Source organism: Canis lupus, chromosome 3 (assembly GCF_048164855.1).
Source record: "Canis lupus baileyi chromosome 3, mCanLup2.hap1, whole genome shotgun sequence".
NCBI classification, from domain to species: Eukaryota; Metazoa; Chordata; class Mammalia; order Carnivora; family Canidae; genus Canis; species Canis lupus.
This window is the reverse complement of record NC_132840.1, coordinates 46,424,984-46,450,225: the sequence shown is the minus strand read 5'-3', so window position 1 is coordinate 46,450,225 and position 25,242 is coordinate 46,424,984. Positions and strand designations below refer to the sequence as shown.

At 37.5% G+C, this 25,242-nt stretch overlaps 1 protein-coding gene across 5 annotated transcripts in view; it reads left to right on the top strand.

Moving 5' to 3' along the window:
• The window catches only part of DHRS7B (dehydrogenase/reductase 7B), a 63,136-nt gene that overhangs the window by 4,190 nt on the left and 33,704 nt on the right, over positions 1-25,242 (top strand). Inside the window, exon 2 of one of the 5 annotated variants that reach the window (XM_072820790.1) lies at positions 6,477-6,536. The exons of the other annotated variants lie outside the window; for them this stretch is intronic. The gene's annotated coding sequence lies outside the window, so the exon portion shown is untranslated. The remainder of the gene's footprint in view (positions 1-6,476; positions 6,537-25,242) is intronic. 5 annotated transcript variants of the gene reach the window in all.

Genomic DNA, 25,242 nt, shown 5'->3' with positions numbered 1-25,242 from the left:
AAAGATTTTATTTATTTATTCATAGACACACAGGGAAAGGCAGAGACACAGGCAGAAGCAGGCTCCATGCAGGGAGCCCGATGTGGGACTGGATCCCGTGTCTCCTGGATCACACCCCAGGCTGCAGATGGCGCCAAACCGCTGCACCACCGGGGCTGCCCGAAGATTTTTATTTTGATGCAGTTCCAATAGTTTATTTTTGCTTCTGTTTCCCTTGCTTTAGAAGACATATCTTAAAAGAAGTTGCTATGGCCAGTGTGAATGAAATTACTGCTTGCCTGTGCTCTCTTCAGTATTCTTTGAGATAGTACATTCATAGTATACTTAAAATATTTTATTCACATTTGAAACTATGTATAAATGGAGCTGTGTTTGTGTTCTAGTCAAGAGCATGGAATGTGCCTTCCCTAACATACATTCCTCTTTTTCTCCATAATAATAATAGTTAACATTCAATGAGTGTAATGTGCCAGACTTAATGCTAAGCATTTTATTGGATTATTCAATTCTCACAATAACTCTGTGAAGTAGGAATAGTTATCTTTATTTATAAGAAAGAAATGGGCTCAGAGATGGTAAGAAGTTTATCCAAAGGCACAGAATTAGTAAGGGCAGAGCCAATTCTATGTCCTCCAAAAGCTAGTGCTTGGGCAGCCCGGGTGGCTCAGTGGTTTAATGCCACCTTCAGCCCAGGGTGTGATCCTGGAGACCCTGGATCGAGTCCCACATTGGGCTCCCTGCATGGGACCTACCTCTCCCTCGGCCTGTGTCTCTGCCTCCCTCTCTCTAATAAATAAAATCTTAAAAAAAAAAAAAAAGCTAGTGCTTATCTATGTATTTCATTCATTCCTTTATTTAGCAGATATTTATTGAACACATCTACTCTACTAGCAGTGTGCTAGGTGTTGGGAATATAGTAATTGCCAAAACCGACATATTCCCTGCTGTCAGGTTGTTTATAAGTCTAATAGTGGAGCTAGAAAATTATAAACTAAATATTAATTTTGATTATGGCACATGTTATGGAGGACAGTAGAGGGAGCTATGAGAATGATAATGGGACCATTTGGTAGAGGGAGGGAGTGAAGAAGAATGGGACCATTTGGTAGAGGGAGGGAGTGAAGAAGAAGGCTCTGCTGAGGAAATATTTAGCTGAGACCTAAAAAGGACTGAGTTGGAGTTAAATTGGGCAAAGAGAAGGGTAAAGAACTACCAGGGGAGGGTAGGCAGCGGTTTAGCGCCTGCCTTTGGCCCAGGGCGCGATCCTGGAGACCCGGGATCGAATCCCACGTCGGGCTCCCCGTGCATGGAGCCTGCTTCTCCCTCTGCCTCTCTCTCTCTCTCTCTGTGTGACTATCATAAATAAATAAAAGTTAAAAAAAATAAAAATAAAAAAAAAGAACTACCAGGGGGAAGTAGGGGCATGTGTGAAGCCTGGAGAATAGGAGGAGGTTGTGTTTTATAGTTACTGAAAGACCTGTGTGGCCAAGGGTTGGGGAATGTCGCCCAAGTCTAACACAAAATGTAGGTAGGGATCTTATCCAAAGAGCAGTATTGCTCCCCCGTCTTGGATTATTTGCTTCTCAGAATTTATAAGCAACTCCCACATACCATATCTATTTTCTAGCTCTGATTGGAGTCCTGCCTCCTTCAAACATGTGGTTGGTTAGACCTCTGGTTGCCCACAGGATGGAGGCTGGGGATAAGGGAAGTGATAAATATCTAAAGGAGAGACTTAATTGGCATTGATGATTTGTACTACAAAGATAAATAGGCACTGAGTGCCAATATTTTGTTTCATCATATTGTCTCTGGTTTGCAAAATGCTTTAACAAACATTTTATAGCCCCACTATGGTCCACACCCTATGTTAGCCACCTAGGATGCAAACGTATAGAGACATTCTTCTCCTTCACCATGCATTAATTTAGTTAATGTTTTATTTGCCTTCTATTTAGTATTGCAGGGTGTTTTTGTTTTTGTTTTTTTAAAGATTTTATTTATTTATTTGAGAGAAAGAACATGAGCAGGGAGAGTAGCAGAGGGAGGAGCAGTGATAGGGATGAGCAGACTCCAGGCTGAGCCTGGAGCCTGACTTGGACTAGATCCCACCACTCTGATGTCGTGACCTGAACTGAAATCAAGAGATGGGCACCTGACCAACTTAGCCACCCAGGTGCTCCTAAGATGCTGCAGTTGCTTTATCAACATTATTCTTCAACATATATTTTATTTAGCATTTATCATATGGTAGGTGCTGGGCTAGGGATACAGCATGAGCAGATAGTCATGGTTTCAGTCCTTGTGGAGCTTAAGCTCCCATTTGGGGCTGGAGGGCAGAGAGGGAGGGAGAGAGTCAGGGAGATGAGGTTGAAGAGGTAGGCTGGGATCAGACCATGCAGCCCTCATAGGTCACGCCAAGGATTTAAGGCTTATCCTAAGAATGGTGGGAAGCCATTGAAGAATTTCAGGCATGAGAGTAGCATCAGCAGGTCTATGTTATTAAAAGATCACTTTGGCTCCTCAATGGAGGCAAAAGTCAATGGATTTGAGAGCTATTTAGGAGGTAGTAGGATCAATAGAGCTTGGTAGTATATTCACTTTGGGGTGAGAAGGGAGAGGGATGTGGTAGGGCCAATTCTTCATTTTCTGGCTTGTGCTTCTGTGTTAGGAAATTCTGGAGGAAGAACATGAGTTCAGTTTTGAAAAAGATGTCTTTGAAATCCAAGTGGAGGTGTCACGAAGGGAATGGTATAGAAGGATCTGGTACTCAGATAACAGTAATGGGCCAAGTCCCTTAAAAAAACCCTTGTCAGGGTGGGATTTTTTTTTTTTTTTTTTTTTTTCTTCTTCTTATCTTGAGGGAGCCATCAAGGTCTGGCTTGACAGTGAGGTAGCCCAGCAGGGAGTTGAATTTCTCCACATTTATGTTGGGGAAAAGTTAAGATCTGCTCACCTAAGAAATGCTCTTCACAAATGTGGAATGAAAGAAACTAGTTCTATTATTGAATAAGCATTAAACCAGACTGAAATACATCACAAATAATCGGCTATTGAGATTACAAAAACAAAAAAAGAGGTTTTACCATTTACAGTCCATTACATACAGTCTCAAAATTGATGGTAATTTGTAAGAAGACTTGACAGCACCTTTTGATGTACATGCTTTCATAGTTCCTCCTAAATACAAATGGTAATTGGGGTGGCCACCTGTACTAGTTAATTGCCTTTATCTGAAGGAAAAGTAAAACCTCTCCATTTTCTGTGTGCAAGTAATGAGGTGTGTAGGCTAAACTCCTACAGTGACTGGGAGTGAGGAGCTGGCTTCCTTGATATTTACATTTAAAGAGATGGCATCTAGGACCTTTAGAAAAACACTCCTGAGTTCTGCAGCTAACTTATTTAACCTTTAAAAAGATTTGCATATATATCAAAGATAGAGAGGAAAGTTTTATAAATACTAGATTATTCAAAGAAATGCGTTAAGAAAAAGGAGGGAAAAACAGTCTCTTTCCTTCCCTTTTGGCAACAGGGGAAAGTCAATTTTTAAAATTTACTTATATTTACGGTACAGTAAAATGTTGGGGAGGAGCACACACAGAATGGGGATTATTCTGAAGATAGTCATCTTCAGAATATCATGGAAGTGAGTTCCATGTAGTTTTGCATAGTTAGAATGCCCTCAAATGGTCAAATCTAGCCTATAATTTCTTTCTTTCTTTTTTTTTCCCCATAATTTCTTGTACATTGATTTAAAGAAAAATGTAGATCTGGGTTGCTAGTAGTTTCCAGCCAAAACTCTTTTCTCTTGTAGTTAACCCTTCCAGGGCTTGTCTTATCCTTCTTAATGTCAGTACTGTCATTTCTTAGTCTACTGGGTGTTAAAAAGCAAAATTCAAATAAGTAAAATTTAAAGATTTCATTAGCTTTATTCAGTGAATCATGAATCAGGCAACATCCCATTTAGTAGACAGGAAGGAGCTCCAAGGAACTGTACACAGTGAAAGCCTTTTATAAGTATAAGAGTGGAACAAGAAAGTTATGCTAGCAAAAAGAGGATTGATTTTTGGCAAGTTCACTTTCCTTTAGGGGATGACAGGGGTCTATCAGACAGATTACCTCACTAATGCTGACCAGGTGATTCCTGATTGACCTGTTTAAGATTCCACTTCTGGCAGAGTCTGAGACTGTAATTAAGCTAAGACTTGATTCAGTGATGTGGGGCTTAGCATATGTGACTGTTTTGGGTCTACTGACCTGTTTTTTTTTTTTTTTTTTTTTTTTTTTAGAAAGAGTGGAGTGTGGGAGGAGGCAGAGGGAGAGGGAGAATCTTTTTTTTTTTTTTTTAAATTTTTATTTATTTATGATAGTCACAGAGAGAGAGAGAGAGAGGCAGAGACATAGGCAGAGGGAGAAGCAGACTCCATGCACCGGGAGCCTGACGTGGGATTCAATCCCAGGTCTCCAGGATCGCGCCCTGGGCCAAAGGCCCGCGCCAAACTGCTGCGCCACCCAGGGATCCCTACTGTCCTGTTTTTAACCCCAGTTATACACATATGAAAACTTTTTTTGCCAGGTAATGTTAAGATTTTTTTTTTTTTAAGATTTTATTTATTTGAGAGAGGGAGAGTGAGCAAGAGAGAGAGCACAAGCAGGGGGTGAGGCAGAGAGAGAGGGAGAAGCAGGCTCCCCCACTGAACAGGGAGCCCTACATAGGACTTGGGGACCATGACCTGAGTCAAAGGCAGACACTTAACCAACTGAGCCACCCAGGCGCCCCATGTTAAGATTTTAATGCAGAAATGAACTCTCCATTAATCTATTCTGGAAAGCTATAAACATGAGGATGGAAATTGAGATTGAATGGCATGTAAATTTAGCTTGAAAGCTTCTTGCCACCCACCAAAATAGGAAATTGAGTAAATTCGTTTACATTGTGCCTGAGCTCTCCCTCCCATCTCCTTAAGTTTATGGTAACTTGAGACTTGTCTACTCATCTACTTTGTGGAGGGAGAGATCTGCTGATAGCAGCTGAATTAATGGAACATTGCTTACCAGTAGTTTGAACTTGTTTGCTGTAGTTAGAGCTTTACTTTATTAAGTAAGGTCATGTTTGTACTAGGAACGCTAAGTTTTGAAGGGAGATGAAAGATTTTCCAAGTCTATGTGAGTAGTACTTAGCAGCTGTTAAATTGGAGAGTGTATTAGGAAACTACTATTGCTTCAAAATTCTCTGGGAGTGTGGTATTATAGTCCAGATTGGCCTAAAACATTAGCTAAATGGAATCAAGGAAATTGTACTGAGTTCCTGTTAAGCGATTAGCTTGTTTACATTCACTTCTTGCATAAAAGCCTTTGTATTTTGTTTGGGTGATTGCAGCTGAATATGGGGATCTATTCATCTCCTAGACAGTATTAAAATTCTTCCTGTTTAAAGCTCCAACTAAAGGATTACGAATATTGTTTACCCCCATTTGATGCGCTTAACAGTTAATGTGGACTTTAGAGTCTAAATACCTGGTTCAAATCTCTATTCTGCTGTTTGCTAGCTATGTGACTTCAAGTGCTTTTCTCATTTAGCAAATGGAAATAACTATCATACCTACCTCATAGGATTGCTATGAGGATGAAATGAGATCATTGGTATGGAGTATGTAGCCCAGTATGTTGCAAACACTAAAAAAGTTAGTAATTGTTATTAATATTTTTCTTTACACAATAGCCATATATGGTAACAAGCTAAAAGTTACTTTTTTAAAGTGTAATTTGGACATTTGTGTAATATTATTGTTTTACTCCATTAAAGTTGTCATGTGTATTAGAAAGGGTCACAGAATAGGTAAAAGATTAATTATATTAGAAACAAATATACTTCTGGTTTGAGCAGTTGGGACATCTAGTAATTTCTACCACATTTTCCAGGGATTGAAGGATTGTGACATTCTATCTTGTAGCCTTCTATAATATATAACAAGTATCTGAAAGCAGCACTGTTCCTCTTTTCCTGTTAGTTGCCTGGTCTTTACAAAGGGTAAGCTTTTTTCTCTTTTGACCTAGAGATTTAGAAATTGTGACAAATAGTAGTTCTTACATACTGTGCATCCACCTCCCAAGGGCCTGATCCAGTAGGTTGCACAAAAGTGTTACAGTTTTTGCTCTCCGCTGACTCTTTGGGATAGTGATTGGGGCCTGAAGTTCCAGCTCCTGAAAACTAGGAATAAGAGTACCTTGAGGGAGCCCAGGGCGCTATCGGTATTCAGTTTGCTTATTTCATGTATGCTGTCCATTTGTTTATTATTCATTGAACAATATTTATTGAACATACACTTTGTGTCTGGCACAGGAAACATAGAAAATTGAGAGGCTTAGGCTACCAGAGGGAGTCCACATGTGGACAGAGCAAGTACAACCAGGTATCCCAAGGACTCTGGCATGAGGAACCAGACATTTCTGAGCTTTCTTGATCTGATTTTCAGGTTGAGAAACACTCACATGAGGTAAATATGTAACAGCAGAGGATCCTTCAAGCAGCTGGAGTAAGTAATTCCAATGGACCCCACTCATCACTTTATAATATATGAGGAACTGTTACCTCTTTATCTCTTAATTGTCTTGAGATATGTATAGGATGAGGATTATTTCCTTATTTTATAGGTAGGGAAGCTGGGGTCCAACGTGGAAAATAAGTTCCATTGTAGAATAGGAAGTAAATGGTGGCAACATTGCTCCACCATGTAGTAATTACAGTGATTTGCATTTCATTTTTAATGCTGGACTGCCTCTGTTTAAGGAATCTAGATTTATGAAGATCCAGATATACTACTTCAGTCAGGTTTAAGAGGTGAATATTTGCATTGTAGAAGAATTTTCTAGCAAAGGTAGGTAATCTAACTTGTGGTGTCCAGATGGACTTCAGGGGATTTGTGGATTCCCTTCAAAAAATGTATTTATTTATTTATTTATTTATTTATTTATTTATTTATTTATTTATTTATTTATCTATCTATCTATCTATCTATCTATTTATTTATTTATTTATGAGAGACACACAGAGAGAGAGGAAGAGACTTAGGCAGAGGGAGGAGCAGGCTCTCTGCAGGGAAACTGATGTGGACTCAATCCCAGGACCCGGGGATCATGACCTGAGCTGAAGGCAGATACTCAACTACTGAGCCACCCAGGTGTCCCATGTTATACATATTTTGCAGATAAGGAAACTAGTAACTTGTCTAGAGATATTTACCGAGTTAGTCTGATTATTGGTATTTGAACCTAGGTCTTCCTGGTTCCAAAGACAGTTTGCTATATCATATAAATAATTTGAAATTATCATCATACCTATCACTTATATCTCAATAGAAAACTTGACCTTAGGTAAAAACCAAGAGAAATTATTTATTGGAAAAAAAACCCACTGAATTTTAAGAAACAAAATTTGGTTCTGAATTGTATCAGAAGAAAAGTGTGGTTGGACAACTATAGCAACTGACACTAGGCCAGGGATACTGGATAAAGTGAGGAAATGTGAATTCTTACAACAAGAAGCAAATTTCACAGTGATGTAGTATTGTTTTTTCCTCCTGTAAACTTGAAATTAAAATTAAATTTTTTTTCCCTCAATATTTTATTTTTTTTAAGATTTTATTTATTTATTCATGAGACACACACACAGAGAGAGAGAGAGAGAGAGAGAGACAGACAGGCAGAGGGAGAAGCAGGCTCCATGCAGGGAGCCCGATGTGGGACTCGATCCCGGGTCTCCAGGATCAGGCCCTGGGCTGAAGGCAGCGCTAAACCGCTGAGCCACCCGGGCTGCCCTCCCTCAACATTTTAAATTTAACTTGGCCACATACCATATCTTATAAGCCATCTTTTCTGAAAGTTTGATTATGGAGACAGGATTATTTGAGAGACATAATTTCCATTTGATCAGGTTTGTGTTATTATCTTCAGTTTTAATTTCTAGGGGTAGAAAAAATTTCATTAAGTTCTTGGGATGGGGTGGGAAGACTTCTGGTATGGTAAAGAGGTTGCAAATTTCCCAAAAAAACCAACTATAAAACAGGACAAAATTCTCAAAAACAACCATTTCAGAGGTCTGGAAATTGACCAAAGACACACAACCATCTGAGAAGCATTTATTCATGAAAAAGCATTGAACATTAGGTGAGACCAATGAGAATCTGTGGTCGTCTTGTTTGGGCTGCTCCCATCCCATTCCCTCAGCTCAGTTAGTGCAGTTGTTCAACTGGGTGACCAGCTGTCTCACTGTCTGAGGGGGCTAACTATGTGGAATAGAGAGAAAACAAAAAACCATGCCCAGCAGCTTTGTCAGTAAAGCTAGTAGTTTGTAGGGAAGTTAGTAGGGAAGACCAGCAGCTTTCTAGTCTTAGATGGTTGCCCTGGTTGGGCAAGCAGTGGATCAGTAGAACTACCTAGAAATTTGACAGCCTATAAGTGAGACAGCCATAGATAGGCTTGATAAACCCCCACATATCCTGGATGACTGGAAAGCTACATGTTTGAGCATAGTTTACTAGAGAAGGGCCCAAGCTATCCACACATCCTTGGATGACAGTGTGCAAATACAGAGGAGTTAGGAGAAAGCTTGATGAAAAGTAAAAGCTGAGGAAGACTTGAAAATTGCTTGAACTTTGAATGTACTTCCCATACCACACATAGATTCATCTGTAAAGGATAGGAGCTGTACTTGTCTGAGGTGCTTGGGCATAAACACTGACATATAATGGTTGACCATTAAGATATTCAGATACAGAGTTTATCACCAATAGAAATCCAAGCATAAAAATAATAAGAAAAAAAAAAGCAGAGACATCAATGGCTACACACTGTGGGTGAAACAAAATCAATACATAGGTTTAGTAGAGACAAGTTATTAAACAAATTTTAAAAGTCAGCTACTCTGCCAGTCTCCAGAGGGGAAAATGAGAATCTGGAGTTGCTACAATGTAATATCTAAAATAACCAGCTTTCAATAAAAAATTTATAAGCCATGTTGAAGAAATAGGAAAGTGTGATTCATACTTAGGGGAAAATAGCAAAAAGAACAAAGGTTGAAGACAGAGTATTAGAGCCTCAGAAATCTGTGGGATAATATCAGGTATACTATCATTTGGAGTCTCAGGAGAAGAGAGAATAGGGCAGAAAAAGTATTTAAAGAAATAATATCCCCAAATCCCCAATCTTGATAAAGAATATTATATTACTTTCCTATTGCTGCTATAATAAATTACCACAAATGAAATAGCTTAAAACTCCATACATTTATTATCTTATAGTTCTGGAGGTCAGAAGTCCTAAAATCAAGGTGTCAGCAAGGTTGTATTCCTGCTGGAAGCTCTAGAGGGAATCTGTTTACCTGCCTTTTCCAGCTTCTGTAGGCTATCAACATTCATTAGCTCAGGGTCCCTTCCTCATATTACTCTAACCTCTACTCCTATTGTCACATCTATTCAACCCTCTTGCCTCCCTCTTATGAGGACTCTTGTGATTGTATTGGGTCTGCCCAGATAATTCGGGATAATCTTCCCATCTTGAGGGCAGTCCCGGTGGCGCAGCGGTTTAGCGCCGCCTACAGCCCTGGGTGTGATCCTGGAGACCCAGGATTGAGTCCTACATCGGGCTTTCTGCATGGAGCCTGCTTCTCCCTCTGCCTGTGTCTCTGCCTCTCTCTTCGCTCTCTCTGAATGAATAAATAAATAAATCTTAAAAAAAAAAAAAAAACTTCCCATCTTGAGATCCTTAACTAATCACAATTTGTAAAGTTTCTTTTACCATATAAATAAGATAATACACTCAGGTTCAAGGGATTAGGATGTGGACATCTTTGGGGAATTTTACTTAGGCTACCCATAAACATCAATATATATCTATAGCTATAGCTATTTCCAGGAAACTCAGTGAACCCCAAGTAGGTTAAACACAAAGATTCACACCTAGATACATCACAGTAAAACTGTTGAAAACTAAAGATAAGACTGAGAAATAATAAGAAAAAAATTACTCATCACATACAAGGAACAACCATATGATTTATGGCTTAACTTCTAATCTTAAAGAATGATGTTTGAGCTTCTGGCTTATTTAGCATGTAAGGAGCTTAGAAGTTTCCTTTACATCCTAACAAGTAAAGAGCTGAACAAATGGAAAAATCACCCAGCTTTTAGATCCATCAGAGTCATGAGATCACAGAGCAAACAGTTGCCATCAAAGTTGGCAAGACAGGTGGATAAAGAGAATGACATTAATTGGAGCAGTACTCCTACAGGAAAACCTGAACTGTAATCAACAAATCGCTGGAGGCTTGATATGGACAAGTCTGAGAGTTAAAATCTGGAGGGACCCAGTCTCAGGGAGGCCCCACAGTTTCATGAGTTTTGACTCCAGGAGCTCTACCAAGACCTTGCAATAAATATTAGAGAAAAATTCCCTTGTGCTTCTGGTATGGGGATGGAAAAGCAACTGATTTGAAATATGTCAGATCATTCTGTTCTTAATAAGACCTGCCCTCAGGAGAAACTATTTTATCCAAGGAACTTAGTTAGGGAAAGGAAAATACTCAACTCCAGTTCCCTCTAGTCATCCTGTCTTGTCCTATCTAAGGAGGGGGATAAAACCCTGAGAGTCACTGATGAAGTTCACAGTTCAGGAGATAGGCTCACCAAAAGACTATATCTGCATCTCTCAAGCCCTATTTACTATAGTTCTTTTTAACCAGTACATCATTTCTGCCTTTCAACAAAACACTATAAAGCATACCAAAAGACAACATAGTCTGAAGAGACTGAACAGCATTAGAACCAGTGTCAGATGTGGCAGGAGAGTTGGAATTAACAGTCTGAGAACTTGAAAACTATGATTAAAATGCTAAAGACTTCAAAGAACAAAAAACAGACAACATGCAAGAACAGATGGATTATATAAGCAGAGAGATAGGAAATCTAGGAAAGAATAAAAAAATACTAGAGATAGAAAACACTAAGAGAAATGAAGAATCTCTTTGACGGGCATGGCTGAGGAAAGAATCTCTGAGCTTGAGCATATGACAATAGGAACTTTCAAAACTGAAAAGCAAAAAGGCAGAAAAATATATATAAAAACTGAAACAACTACAAAAGATGTAACATGCATAATGGGAATACCATAAGGAAAAGGAAAAAAATTAGAAGCAATATTTGAAGTAATCATGATAGAGAATATCCCCAAATTAATCTGAGACACCAAACCACAGATCCAAGAAGCTCAGAGAACATCAAGTAAGGTAATACCAAGAAAACCTCACAACCCCTAGGCATACTATTGTTAAACTTCAGAAAATCAAAGATAAGAAATCTTAGAAGAAGTCAAAAAACAAAAACAAGCAAACACAGAAAATTTAAAAAGCAAATTTACCATAGAGGAACAAAGATAAGAAATACATCTGATTTCTCCTCAGAAGTTGTGCAGACAAAAACAGAATGGTATGAAATTTCCGAAATATTAGGAGAAAAAAGCCTAGAATTTGGCATGGAAAAAAAATTTTTTTTTTTTACTTTTTATTTTTTAAGTAATCTCTACTTAAGCAAGCAAACATGGGCCTTGAGCTCACAGCCCTGAGATCAAGAGTCACATGCTCCACTGACTGAGCCAGCCAGGCACCCTAAAAAGCCTAGAATTCTATACGTTGGGAAGTTCTCTTTCAAAAGCAAAGGGGAAATAAACTCTTCAGATGAAAATTGAGGAAATTTGTTGCCAGTAGACTTGCCTGCCTTGCATGAAATGATAAAAGAAGTTCTTCAGAGAAGGAAAATGGTATAAGTCAGAAACTCAGATCTGTATCAAAGAAGGAAGAGTATTGGTGAAAGTAATTATTTTTTCCTAATCTTAATTGGCCTAACAGGTAATAGTTTGCTCAGAATAATAATGGGAAACATATATCAATTTGTGTGTGTGTGGGGGGGGGGGCATGCGCCTGTTTCTGTGTATATGCTTATGTATAAGTGAGATGAATGACAGTAATGATATAAGAGATGGAAGAAAGGAATTAGGAGTATCTTGTCACTTGCATTATCTGTGAAGTGTGACATAGTATTATCTGAAAGTGGGTTTGGATTAGTTATAAATATATACCACATTCTGTAAGGCAACCTCTAAAAATGTTTTTTAAAAAGTATAATTGATATTCTAAGAAAAAGAAAATGGAATCATATAAATGCTTAGTTAAAACTCCAAAAGGTAGAAAGAGTATGGAAGACAAAAATAGTAGCAAAGAATGATGAGAACAAAGAGAAAACAGTAACAAATAATGATAGATATTAATCTAACTATATCAATAATCACTGTAAAGGTCAAAGGTCTATATAAAGAAATTGTCAGAGTGGATCAAAAAACAAGACCCCACAGTATGTTGTGTATAAGAAACCTATTTTAAACATAAAGATACATATACCTTTAAAAAAAAAAAGAGAAAAAGATATATCATGCTAACACTAATGAAAAGAAAGCAGTAGTACCTGTATTAATCTTAGAGAAGACTTCAGGATAAGGAAAGTGATCAGGAATAACGAAGGGCATTACATAATGATAAAGAGAGTAAAAAATACTTCCAAAAGATGTAATGTTCCATAATGTGTATGCATCAAACTACGGTGTGTCAAGGTACATGAGGCAAAAACTGATAGAACTACAAAGACAAATAGATGAATCCACTATTACAATTGGAGAATTTAATACCTCTCTATCAGAAATGGACATAATCCGCCCACCGGAAAATCAATAAGAACATATTTGAAGTTAACAGCACCATCAATCAATGGATAAAATTAACATCTATAGAACATTTCATCCAACAAGAGCAGATTACAAATTGTTCTCAATTTCACATGAAACATTCAGCAAGATAGATCACATTCTGGACCATAAAACACAATTTAACAAATTTAAAATAATAGAAATCATACATTGTCTGGTTTCAGTCTACATTGGAATTAAAGTAGGAGTCAGTAACAGAAAGATAGTTGGGAAATGCCCCATAATTCTTGGGAGATTAAACAACACACCTCTAAAAACACGTGGGTCAAAAAAGAAATCTGAAATTTAAAAATATTTTGAACTAAGTGAAAATGAAAATCTAATTTATCAAAATATGTGGAATGTATTTTAAGCTTAGTAATTTAAGCTTCTACCTTGGGAAAAAGAGCAAATTAAATCAAAAGTAAGCAGAATAATATGATAATTGGATAGAAATCAATGAAATTGATAATAGGAAATCAGTAAAGAAAATCAAAACCAAAAGTTGATTTTTTGAAGAGAGCAATAAAATTGATAAGCCTTACCAGGCTAACTAAGGGGGAAAAAAAGATATTGTTAATATCAAAAGAGAAAGAGGAGACATCACTACAGATCCTGAGACATGATATAAAAGAATTCTGTTAACAATTCTGTGCCCACAAATTTGATAACCTAGATGAAATTGACCAATTCTTTGAAAGACACAATCTGTCAAACTCATACAAGAGGAAATAGACAATCTGAATAGACCAATATCTATGAAAGAAATGTGATTGATGATTACTGTTCCAAGGTAGGAAGCATCAGACATGAATGACTTCAGTGGAGAATTCTGATAAACATTTAAATAAGAAATTATGCCAATTCATGGGATGCCTGGTGGCCCAGCGGTTGAGCATCTGCTTTTGACTCAGGGTGTGATCCCAGAGTAACGGGATCGAGTCCTGCATCAGGCTTTCTGCCTGCTTCTCCTTCTGCCTATGTCTCTGCTTCTCTCTCTGTGTCTCTCACAAATAAATAAAATCTTAAAAAAAAATTATGCCAATTCTCTACAATCTCTTCCAAAAGATAGAAGCAGAGGGGATACTTCATAACTCACTCTGTGAGGCCAACATTACACTGATACTGAAACTGAACAAAGAGATTATAAGAAAATAAAACTATAGACCAATATTTCTTATGAACATATACAAAAATCCTCAACCAGATATTACCAAATTGAATCAAGCATTGTATAAAAAGAACTATATACACCATGGCCAAGTGGAATTTATCTCAGCATGTAAGGCTGGTTGGACATTCTAAAATCAATTAATGTAATCCATCACGTTAACATACTAAAGAAGTAAAATTATGTGACCATATCAATGGATATAGAAAAAGCATATGACAAAATCCAATACTCATTCATGATTAAAAACAACAACAACCAACAACACAAAAATCAACTCTCAGCAAACGGGAATGGAAGAGAACACTTCCTCAACTCGACAAAGAACATTTACAATAAACCTACAACCAACATTAATGTACTTAATGGTGAGAAACTCAAAGCTTCCCTGCTGAGATCAGGAACAAAGCAATACTCTTCTCACCAGTGCTTTTCAACATAGTACTGGAAGTCCTAACTAATGCAGTAAGATAAAAAGAAATAGATTATACTATTTGAGAAAGAAGAAATAAATTGGTGTTTTTTCACAGATGACATGATTGTCTATGTGGAAAATCCAAAAGAATCAGCAAAAAACCTCCTGGAATTATTATTTATTTTTATTTTTATTTATTTATGATAGTCACACAGAGAGAGAGAGAGAGAGAGAGGCAGAGACACAGGCAGAGGGAGAAGCAGGCTCCATGCACCGGGAGCCCGACGTGGGATTTGATCCCGGGTCTCCAGGATCGCGCCCTGGGCCAAAGGCAGGTGCCAAACCACTGCGCCACCCAGGGATCCCCCTCCTGGAATTAATAAGCAATTATAGCTAGGTTACAAGATACAAATTCAATATATGAAAGTCACTTTCTTGTATACCAGCAATAAATAAGTGGAATTTGAAATTAAAGACTATCATTTCTGGTAGCATCCTCCCTTACCCCCCAGCAAAAATGAAGTACCTAAGTATAAGTCTAACAAAATACATACAAGATGTGTATGAGGGAAACTACCAATAAAAGAACTAAATATATATTTCATGTTCATGGATAGAATTACTCAATATCATCAAGATACCAGTTCTTCTCAACTTGATCTTTGGATTCAACATAATCTTAATAAAAATCCTAGCTAGTTATTTTGTGGATATTAGCAAACCGATCCTAAAATTTATATGGAGAGGGAAAAGACCCAGAATAGCCAATGTGATGACTGAAAAAGAACAAAGTTGGAAGATGACACTGCAACCTCAAGGCTGGCTATAAAGCTACAGTAATCAAGACAGTGTGGTATTGATGATAGAACAGACAAACAGATCAATGGAACAGAATAGAGAGCCAAGAAATAGACACACAATGCTATAGTCACTTGTTTGTTGACAGAGGAACAAAGACAATACAATGGAGCAAAGATAGTTTTTTCAACAAATGATGCTGGAACATTCACACCCAAAATATGAACCTAAACACAGATCTTATACCCTTCACAAAAATTAACTCAGACTAGGTCACAGACCCAAATGTAAAACACAAAGCTACAAAACTAAAATGTAATGATGGAGAAAACCTCAATGATCTGAGGGGTAGTGATGACTTCTTAGATACCACACCAAAGACATGATCATGAAAGAAATTCTTGAGAAACTAGACTTCATTAAAATGAAAAACTTCTGCTCTGGGAAAACCAATGTCAATAAAAGGGGAAGACAAGCCACAGATTGGGAGAAAATATTTGTAGAAAACCTATCTAAAAGAAAAAAGGAAAAAAAAAAAAAGAAAGAAAACCTATCTGATCAAGGACTGTTGTCCAAAATAAACAAAGAACTCTTAATTTAAAACTCAGTAGTGAGGCACCTGGATGGCTCGGTGATTGAACATCTGCCTTTGGCTCAGGGCATGATCCCTGGGTCCTGGGATTGAGTCTACATCCAGTTTTCCCCAGGGAGCCTGCTTTTCCCTCTGCCTGTGTCTCTGCCTCTCTTTGTGCATCTCTCATGAATAAATAAATAAAATCTTAAAAGAAAAACTCAATAGTAAGAAAATAAACAGCTCAAAATTTGAGCAAAAGACTAACAGACTCTTCTGCAAAAAAGATATGCAGATGGCAAGTAAACATGAAAAGATGTTCAACTTCATATGTCACTGGGAATGGCAAATTAAAACAACAATGAGATATTGATATATATACCTATTTGAATGGCCAACATCCAAAACTCTGACACCACCAATCCTGGCAAGGATATGTAGCAAAAGGAACTCTCATTTATTGCTGGTAGGAATGCAAAATGTCACAGCCACTTTGGAAGACAGTTTGGAAGTTTTTTGGTTTTTTATTTTTATTTTTTTATTTTTTTTTTATAGAAGGTATGGATGCCAGGGTGGCAACCGACTTCTTTTTTTTTTTTTTAACAATTTGCATACATTTTATTTTTTTTTTTTTAAGATTTTATTTATTTATTCATGAGAGAAAGAGAGAGAGAGAGAGAGAGGCAGAGACACAGGTAGAGGGAGAAGCAGGCTCCATGCAGGGAGCCCGAAGTGGGACTCGATACCGGGCCTCCAGGATCAGGCCCTCGGCCGAAGGTGGCGCTAAACCGCTGGGCCACCCAGGCTGCCCCAGTTTGGCAGTTTCTTACAAAATTAAACATACTCTTACAGTATGATCCAGCAATTGCACTCCTTGGAATTTACCCAAATAAATGGAAAACTTAAGTCCACACAAAAACCTGCAAACATATTTTTAGCATCTTTACTCGTAATTGCCACAACCAGCAAGCAACCAAGATGCCTTTCAGTAGGGGAATAGGTGAATAAACTGTGGTACATCTAGGAATACTCTATTTTTTTTTTTTTTGTTTTGTTTTGTGGTACAAAAGAATGTTATTCAATGTGAAAAGGAAATGAGCTATCAAACCATGAGGAGACATGGAGGATCCTTAAATGCATATTACTGAGTGAAAGAGGCCCCCGGAAAAGGTTGCATAATGTATGATTCCAACTATCTGACATTCTGGAAAAGGCAAAACTATGGAGACATTAGAAATATCAGTGGTTGACAGGAGTTAGCAGGGGAGGAAGGGATGAATCAACAGACAGAATATTCAAGGCAGTGAAACTATTCTATATGATACCGTGGTGGTGGGCACATGTCATTATACATTTTTCAAAACCCATAGAATGTGCACCAACAGTAAACCATAATGTAAACTATGGACTTTGGTTGATAATGATATATCAATGTTGTTCATCAGTTGTAACAAATTTACCACCATGGTGGGGGATGATAATGGGGGAGGTTCTGTACCCTTGAGGATATGAGGTATAGGGGAACTGTACTTTCTGCTCAATTTTGCTGTGAACCTAAAATAGCTCTACAAAATAAAGTGTATTAATAATTGAAAAAAGTGACACACAACAGTGGAGTTACATGTTCAATGAAAAAGCTGTCAACACCAAGTTCTATATTAAATTTTATATCTAAAACTATCCTTCAAAAATGAAAGTAAAATATATTCTCATGTAAACAAAGATGAGGTAATTATTGATTACAGACTTATCTTTCAAGAAATATAAAGGGAAGGGGATCCCTGGGTGGCTCAGTGGTTTGGCGCCTGCCTTCGGCCTAGGGTGTGATCCTGGAGTCCCAGGATCGAGTCCCACATCGGGCTCCCTGCATAGAACCTGCTTCTCCCTCTGCCTGTGTCTCTGCCTCTCTCTCTCTCTCTCTCTCTCTCTCTGTGTGTCTCATCAATAAATAAAATCTTTAAAAAAATTAATTAAACAATAATTAAAAAAAAAGAAATATAAAGGGAAGTCCTCTAATTAGGTCAAAAGGAAATAACTCCAGACTATGTGTTGTATCTGCAGGTAGAAATAAATAGCCCAGGGGCACCTGGATGGCTCATTGGTTGCGCATCTGCCTTTGGCTCGGGTCGTAATCCTGGGGTCCTGGGATTGAGTTCTGCAGCACGCTCCAAGCCTGCTTTTCCTTCTGCCTATGTCTCTGTCTCTGTCTCTGTCTCTCTCTCTGTGTGTCTCTCATGAATAAATAAATAAAATCTTAAAAAAAAAAATCATCTCCAGGCCTCTTTCTTTCTTTTTTTTTTTTTTTTAAGATTTTATTTATTTATTCCTGAGAGACAGAGAGAGAGAGGCAGAGACATAGGCAGAAGGAGAAGCAGGCTCCCAGGGGGAGCCTAATGTGGAATTCAAAGATTATAAAGGGCTGCTGTTTGACTATGGGAGTGGCTGAAGTAGGGTGGAGGACAAAATAATGGAGGACAGGTCACAGAACTAAGGCAGAGGTAGGAGAACCCATGTATATATAAAATCTCTAAGAATTATGATGACAGGAAATGTGTTGGGAGGAATGACAGTGAGTAGCTAAACATCTTTTTAACTAATGCTGGGGGACTTGGGAGGTGGTGGTGACCAAGAGGAAAGTAGGTGATTATAAGGAGGGGGGCAGTGAGCGACATAGTCTGACAAGGAAGAGTCAAAGCTGGGCAGTTTTAGGGAGAAAGGGAGGAATAGTGAGGAATTTGAGCCAGTTTGTGAGGGTATGAGGGGGAAACAGCCGCCACTGGCAGAGGTTTGTGGGGTATCTGTCCTCAGGATGAGCCAGACATCATTGGAACAGGACAGTGAAGGGGCTGTTCAGAGTAGAGAATGCAAGGGTTGAAGATGCAAGTGATTTTGCTGTTGACTGACCAAGAGTACTACCAGGTTAATATGAGGAAGGCTGGGAAGTGGGGTCAGAAAAGGGAGCGCACAGAGTGGTTTGGGAGTCCAAGGATGTCTCAGGAGGCCCAAACTTCCTGTGGTGACTGATGTAAACAGGGATAAAAATTATGAGATTGGTGGTTTCTGGGCAGTTGGGGGTGGCGGGGCTGGTCTTTGTGGTAGAGGTAGCGGTGGAGGGCCTTGTCAGCCTTCCTGTTGATGAAATCTAGAAAAGAAGCAGTTACCCCTGACCTTGTGAATGGAGGTTGGCAGATAGCCCTTATGACCCCCAGAGTGGCACATCTGTCTTTGTAGACAATTAAAGAGATTTTCAGGGGCTTTTAACTTTGGTATCTGTTAAAAATTATCAGAGGAGGGCATCAAAAGTCCAGATTCCCAGGTCTTACCTTTTCTGTTATTACTGATTTCAAAGGTCTGTAGTGGGTGGGGCCCTGGATCTGGATTTTAAGAGGTGCTTCTTATGTAGGTCATGATTAGATGAGGATGAGTAATGTGGTTTAGAACCAGCTGATTTGGAAAATCATCAGCAAGGGAAGCCTGGAAGTCTGGTGATTTACTCTGTAGTCAGTCACCTGGTCTCAAGGCCCAGGAAAGGTCCAAATCAAAACCCCACCCACCGTGCTGCCCCCCATAGATGCCACTATAACTTAACATTAGTCAGTTTGTCCCTTTTGGTGTTCTAGTTGGTGGTATTAGCTAATCTTATTTTACAAAGTAATACTTTCAGTATAGCTAATTGTTCACTTTTCCAACTTCACTTTAGCAAAGTTGAGCATGAAGTGGAAATTAAGGAAATGCTCAAAGATACACAAAACTAGAATAGTACAGTGAGTCCCCATATACCCTGTATACAACCTCAACAACCATCAGCATTTTGCTATGGAAGGAAAGAAACTTAAATCTTTCATTTCTTGACTCCTAAAATTGGCTTTAAATTTGGTTTGCTTTCACCTCATTCTGTGGCTAAGCTTTAATAACTCTTATATTACCAGAAAAAAAAGTTTCATTATGTGATGCTGTATATTTAAATGCAGTTTAAAAGATAGCCCTTATACTGTTAGACACCAACAACAAATACAGTGTATGTATAAAAGATTATTTCAATTGGAAGTGTTTTTCTTTTAATTTTTACTTTGATTTTATTTTAAAGATTTTATTTACTTATTCATGAGAGACAGAGAGGCAGAGACATAGGGAGAGGGAAAAGCAAGCTCCGTGCAGGGAGCCTGATATGGGACTCCATCCTGGGACCCCAGGATCATGCCCTGAACCAAAGGCAGATGCCCAACCACTGAGCCACCCAGGGGTCCCTGTTTTTTCTTTTCATAAAGACTCTGAAATTTGCCAAATATATATTTTTGAAGACTGAAAAGTCTCAGAGAGAAATAAGGGGAAAAATATGCTTGGAGAAAAGTGGGAAATCTGAGGTTGAAATAGTTTGATTGGCTTCCTGCCATGGGTCTGTCCTGAGGAGACATAGCTATGCTCACGGAGCAATTTGCTAGGACACTGAAAATAAAGTGATAGGGCACTCGCTAGGCTATTTTTAAATGAAAGCTTAGAAGTTGGCTATGGAAAACCCCTCTCAGGTTATTATGCTTTCCTTCTCCTTTTGCCCTTTCAGTTTGTGAAATTTCTTCCTTTATGTTTTCTGGCATAAAAGTCAGGGCACTACAAGTTTTAAGTATAATAAGCATTGTAAAAACTGCTTCAGAATAAAGGGCATTTCCTAGTTAAATTTCACAATAATGTTTTTCAATTCTAAAAATAACTTGGAATTCAGAGGAAGCATCATCCTAAATGAATTATTGTAAGGCAAATTGTCTAAGAGAGATAGTAGACAGGGGCAGATGATTTATCTAAATCCATGAGGAAACCGAGTCATTTGTTAGAATTTAAGATAATCTGATTTCAACCATGAGCCTACTTGAAGTTGGGCAACATTTAGTGTTTAATTATTTGTGAATGACATACTTATTTTTCTTTTTTTATTGTGATAAAATACACATAATAAAGTTTACCATCTTTTTTTAAAGGATTTTATTTTTAAGTGATCTCAACACCCAACATGGGGCTGGAACTCAAAACCCTTGAGATCAACAGTCGCACACTCCACAGACTGAGACAGCTAAGCTCTCTACTTTTTAAGTGTACAGCTTAGCAGTATTAGATACATTCGTATTGTTGTGCCACCCACCATCACTACTGCCTATCTCCAAAACTCTATCTTGCAAAACTGAAACTCTGTACCCATTAAAACGTAACTCCCATCCTTTCCTGCTCCCACCCCAGCCTCTAGCAACTGCCATTCTACTTTTTGGCTTTAAGTTTTTGACTGCTCCAAGTATCTCATATAAGTGGAATTATAAAGTGATTGTCCTTTGGTAACTGGCTTATTTCACTTACCATAATGTGTGCAAGGTTCATCCATGTTGTAGCATATTGCAGAATTTCCTTCGTTTTAAAGGCTGAATAATATTCCATTGTATATATACTATATTTTATCTGTTCATTGGTTGATGGACACTTTGGTTGCTTCCATGTTTTATCTATGGTGAATAATGCTTTGATGAACATGGGTGCACACATCTCTCTTTGTGGGCCTGTTTTCAATTTTTTGGAGTATATATCCACAAGTGGAATCACTGGAATCATATGATAATTCTGCTTCTAATTTTTTGAGAAAACTTTATACTGTTTTATCAGCATCTCTACCATTTAACATTCCCACCCACAGTCCTCAAGGGTTTCAACTTCTCTACATCCTCCCCAACAGTTGTTATTTTCTGTTTTTTTGTAGTAGTCATCCTAATGGATATGAAGTAGTATCTCATAGTTTTCATTTGCATTAGGTAGTGATATTGAGCATCTTTTCATGTACTTTATTGGCCATTTGTATATCTCCTGTTGAGAAATGTCTATTCAAGTCTTTGGACATTTTTGAATAGGGTTGTTTGTTTTTGTTTTGATTTGTTTTGCATTGTATGAGTTCTCTATAATCTGGATATTGATCCCTTATTAGATATATAGTTTGAAAATAGTTTCTCCTGTAGGTTGCCTTTTTATTCTGTGGATAGTGTCTTTTAATGAGAAAAAGTTTAAAATTTTCATGAAGTTCAGTTTATCTAGTTTTTCTTTTGTTGCTTTTGCCTTTGGAGTTGATCCTAAAAATCATTGCCAAATCCAACGTTGTGAAGCTTTTGCCCTATGTTTTCTTCAAAGAGTTTTATTGTTTTAGGTCTTTACATTTAGGTTCTTGTTTCATTTTGAGTTAACTTTTGTATAAGGGAAGGGTCCAACTTTGCTCTTTTGCATTGTGGATATCCAGTTTTGCCAGCACTGTCTGTTGAAAGGACCATCCCTTCCCCCACTGAATGATCTTGGTACCCTTGTCAGAGATCATTTGACCATATGTGGAAGGGTTTATTTCTGGACTTGCTGTTGTATTCCACTGGTCTATATGTCTATCTTTATGCCCAAACCACACAGTTTTGGTTACTGTAGCTTTGTAGTAAGTTTTGAAATTGGGAAATAGAAGTCGTCCAGCTTTGTTCTTTCTCAAGATTGTTTTGGCTATTTGGAGACATTTGAGATTCCGTATTAATTTTAAGGAAGAATTCTTTTATTTCTGTAAAATATCTCTGGGATTTTGATAGGAATTGCATTGAATCTATAGAGCACTTTGGGTAGTGTTGATATTTTAATAATATTAAGTGTTCTGTTCCATGAATATGGGATATATTCCATTTATTTATGTCTTGTTGAATTTCTTTTAGGAATATTTGGTAGTTTTCATTTTACAAGTCTTTACCTTCTTGGTTAAGTTATTAAGTATTTAGGGATGCCTGGGTGGCTCAGCAGTTGGGCGTCTGCCTTAGGCTTAGGGCATGATCCTGGAGTTCCAGGATCGAGTCCCACATCGGGCTCCCTGCATGGAGCCTGCTTCTCCCTCTGCCTGTGTCTGTGCCTCTCTCTCTGTGTCTCTCATGAATAAATAAATAAAATCTTTAAAAAAATTATTAAGTATTTAATTTTTTCAGCTGTATCTTAAATAGAATTGTTTTTGTAATTTCCTTCTCAGTTGGTCATTGTTTGCATGTAGAAATACCAACTGATTTGTATGTGTGGACTTTGTATTTTGCTACTTTGCTATATTTATTTATCCTCACACATTTTTGTGTAGTCTTTCGGGTTTCCTATGTATAAGATCATACCATCTGCAAATGGATAATTTTACCTCCTCCTTTCCAATTTAGATGCCTTTTATTTCTTGCCTCATTCCAATACTGTGTGGGGAAGTTGACATCCATGCTTTGTTCTTGGTCTTATTTTATTTTATTTTATTTTTTTGTTCTTGGTCTTAGAAGAAAAGTTTTCAGTCTTTTACAGTTGAGTATGAGGTTCGCTGTGGGTTTTTCATATGTAGTTTTTATTAATTTGAGGCAGTTTCCTTCTATTACTATTTTGTTAGGTGTGTTTATCATGAAAGGGTGTTAAATTTTGTCAAGTGCTTTTTCCACATCAGTTGAGATGGTTACATGGTTTTATTCCTCTAGCTGATGTGGCATATTACAATGATCAATTTTCATTTGTTGAACTATTTTTGGATTTCAGGGACATATCCCATTTGGTCATGGTGTATAATTTTTTTAATATGCTGCTGAGTTGAATTTGTTAATATTTGGGGGGGGGATTTTTACATCACTTTTCAAAAGGAATGTTGGTCTGTATTTGTTTTTGTTGTTTTTTTTTTTCTTCATGGTGTTTTTTTTTCCCCCCTTGGTATCAGGGCAGTGCTGATCTCATTGAATAAGTTAGGAAGTGTTCTTTACAATTTTTTGGAAAAGTTTAAGGACTAGTGTTAGTTCTTTAAATGTTTGGTAGAATGCACCAGTAAAGCCATTGGACCTGAGACTTTTTTTTCCTTTTTTAGAGAGAGAGAGAAAGAGAGAGTGTACTTGCAAGTGGCATGGAGGGTCAGAGTGAGAGAGAGAATCTTAATCAGGCTCCACACTCAGCACAGAGTTTGACATGGGCTTAATCTCATGACCCTGAGATCATGTGCTAAGCCACCCAGGCACCCCCAGGACTTTTCTTTCTTGACATTTTTTATTATTCAGTCTCTTTAGTAGTTATTGGTCTATTCGGATGTTCTATTTCTTAGTGATTGAGTTTTGGTAGGTTTTATGTTTCTAGGATATGTTCATTTCATCTAGGTTATCCATTTGTTGGTGTATAATGTTCATAGTGCTCTCTTGTAATCTTTTATTTCTGTGGAATCAGTAGTAATGTCATCACTTTCTTCTCTGATCTTAGTAAGTTGAGCCTTTTCTTTCTCTCTTTTTAGTACATCTAGGTAAAGGTTTGTCAATTTTGTTGATCTTTTCAAAGCATCAACTTTTGGTTTCAAAGATTTCTCTATATTCTGTTTCATTTACCTCTGCTTTAATCTTTATTATTTCCTTTCTTCTGCTGGCTTTGACTTTAGTTGTTCTTTTTCTAGTATTTTTAAATTGTAGAGTTAGGTCATTGAGGTCTTTCTTGTTTTATAATGTGCATATTTATAGTTATGAATTTCCCCCTTACCACTCTTTTTTGTTGTATATTTTAGTTTAATATATTATGTTTTTGTTTTTATTTATCACTAAGTATTTTCTAATATCTCTTGTTACTGATTTTCAGCTTTATCCTGTTGTGATTATAGAAGATAGTTTATATGATATCTGTCTTTTAAATATTGAAACTAACCCAGCGGTTGTCAGCTATCCAGGCTAGTATGTTGCCTTGGATGGTGTTACACTGTTGGAAGAGCAAACACTGCCTTTATTGAAAATTAAAAAAAATAGAAAAAAAAAAAAGAAAAAAAATAAATATTGAGACTAATTTGGAAATTTGTGGCCTAATGTATGTATATCTTGGAAATTGTCCCATGTGTACTTGAGAACAATGTGTATGCTGTTGTTTTTGGATAATGTTTTATATGTCTGTTAGACCTAGTTAGTTTATTGTGCTAAGTCCTTTATTTCCTTATTTTTGGTTATTCTTTCCATTATTATGAGTGGGATACTGATGTCTCCAACTACTCTTACAGCACTGTTTTGCCTTCAATTCTGTCAGTTTTTACTTCATATGCTTAAAGGCCATTTTGTGGGGCACTTGGATGGCTCAGTCAGTTAAGCATTTTGCCTTTGGTTTAGGTGATCATCCCAGGGATCTGCTTCTCCCTCTCCCTCTGCCTGCCACTCCCCCTACTTGTGCATACACTCTTCCTCTCTCTCTGTCAAATAAATAAATAAATAAATAAATAAATAAATAAATAAAATCTTTAAAAAACCAAAAGCAGATTTAAAGTCCATTTTATCTGATATTAATGTAGCCACCCTGTTCTCTTTTGCTGTTTGCGTGGGGTATCTTTTTCCATCCTTTCACTTTCAACCCGTTTGTGTCTTTAGATCTCAAGTGAGTCTCTTGTAGGCAGCATATAGTTGAATCATGTGATTTTTATCTATTCTGCCAAATTCTGTTCTTTGGAGAGTTTAATCCATTTACATTTAAAGTAAT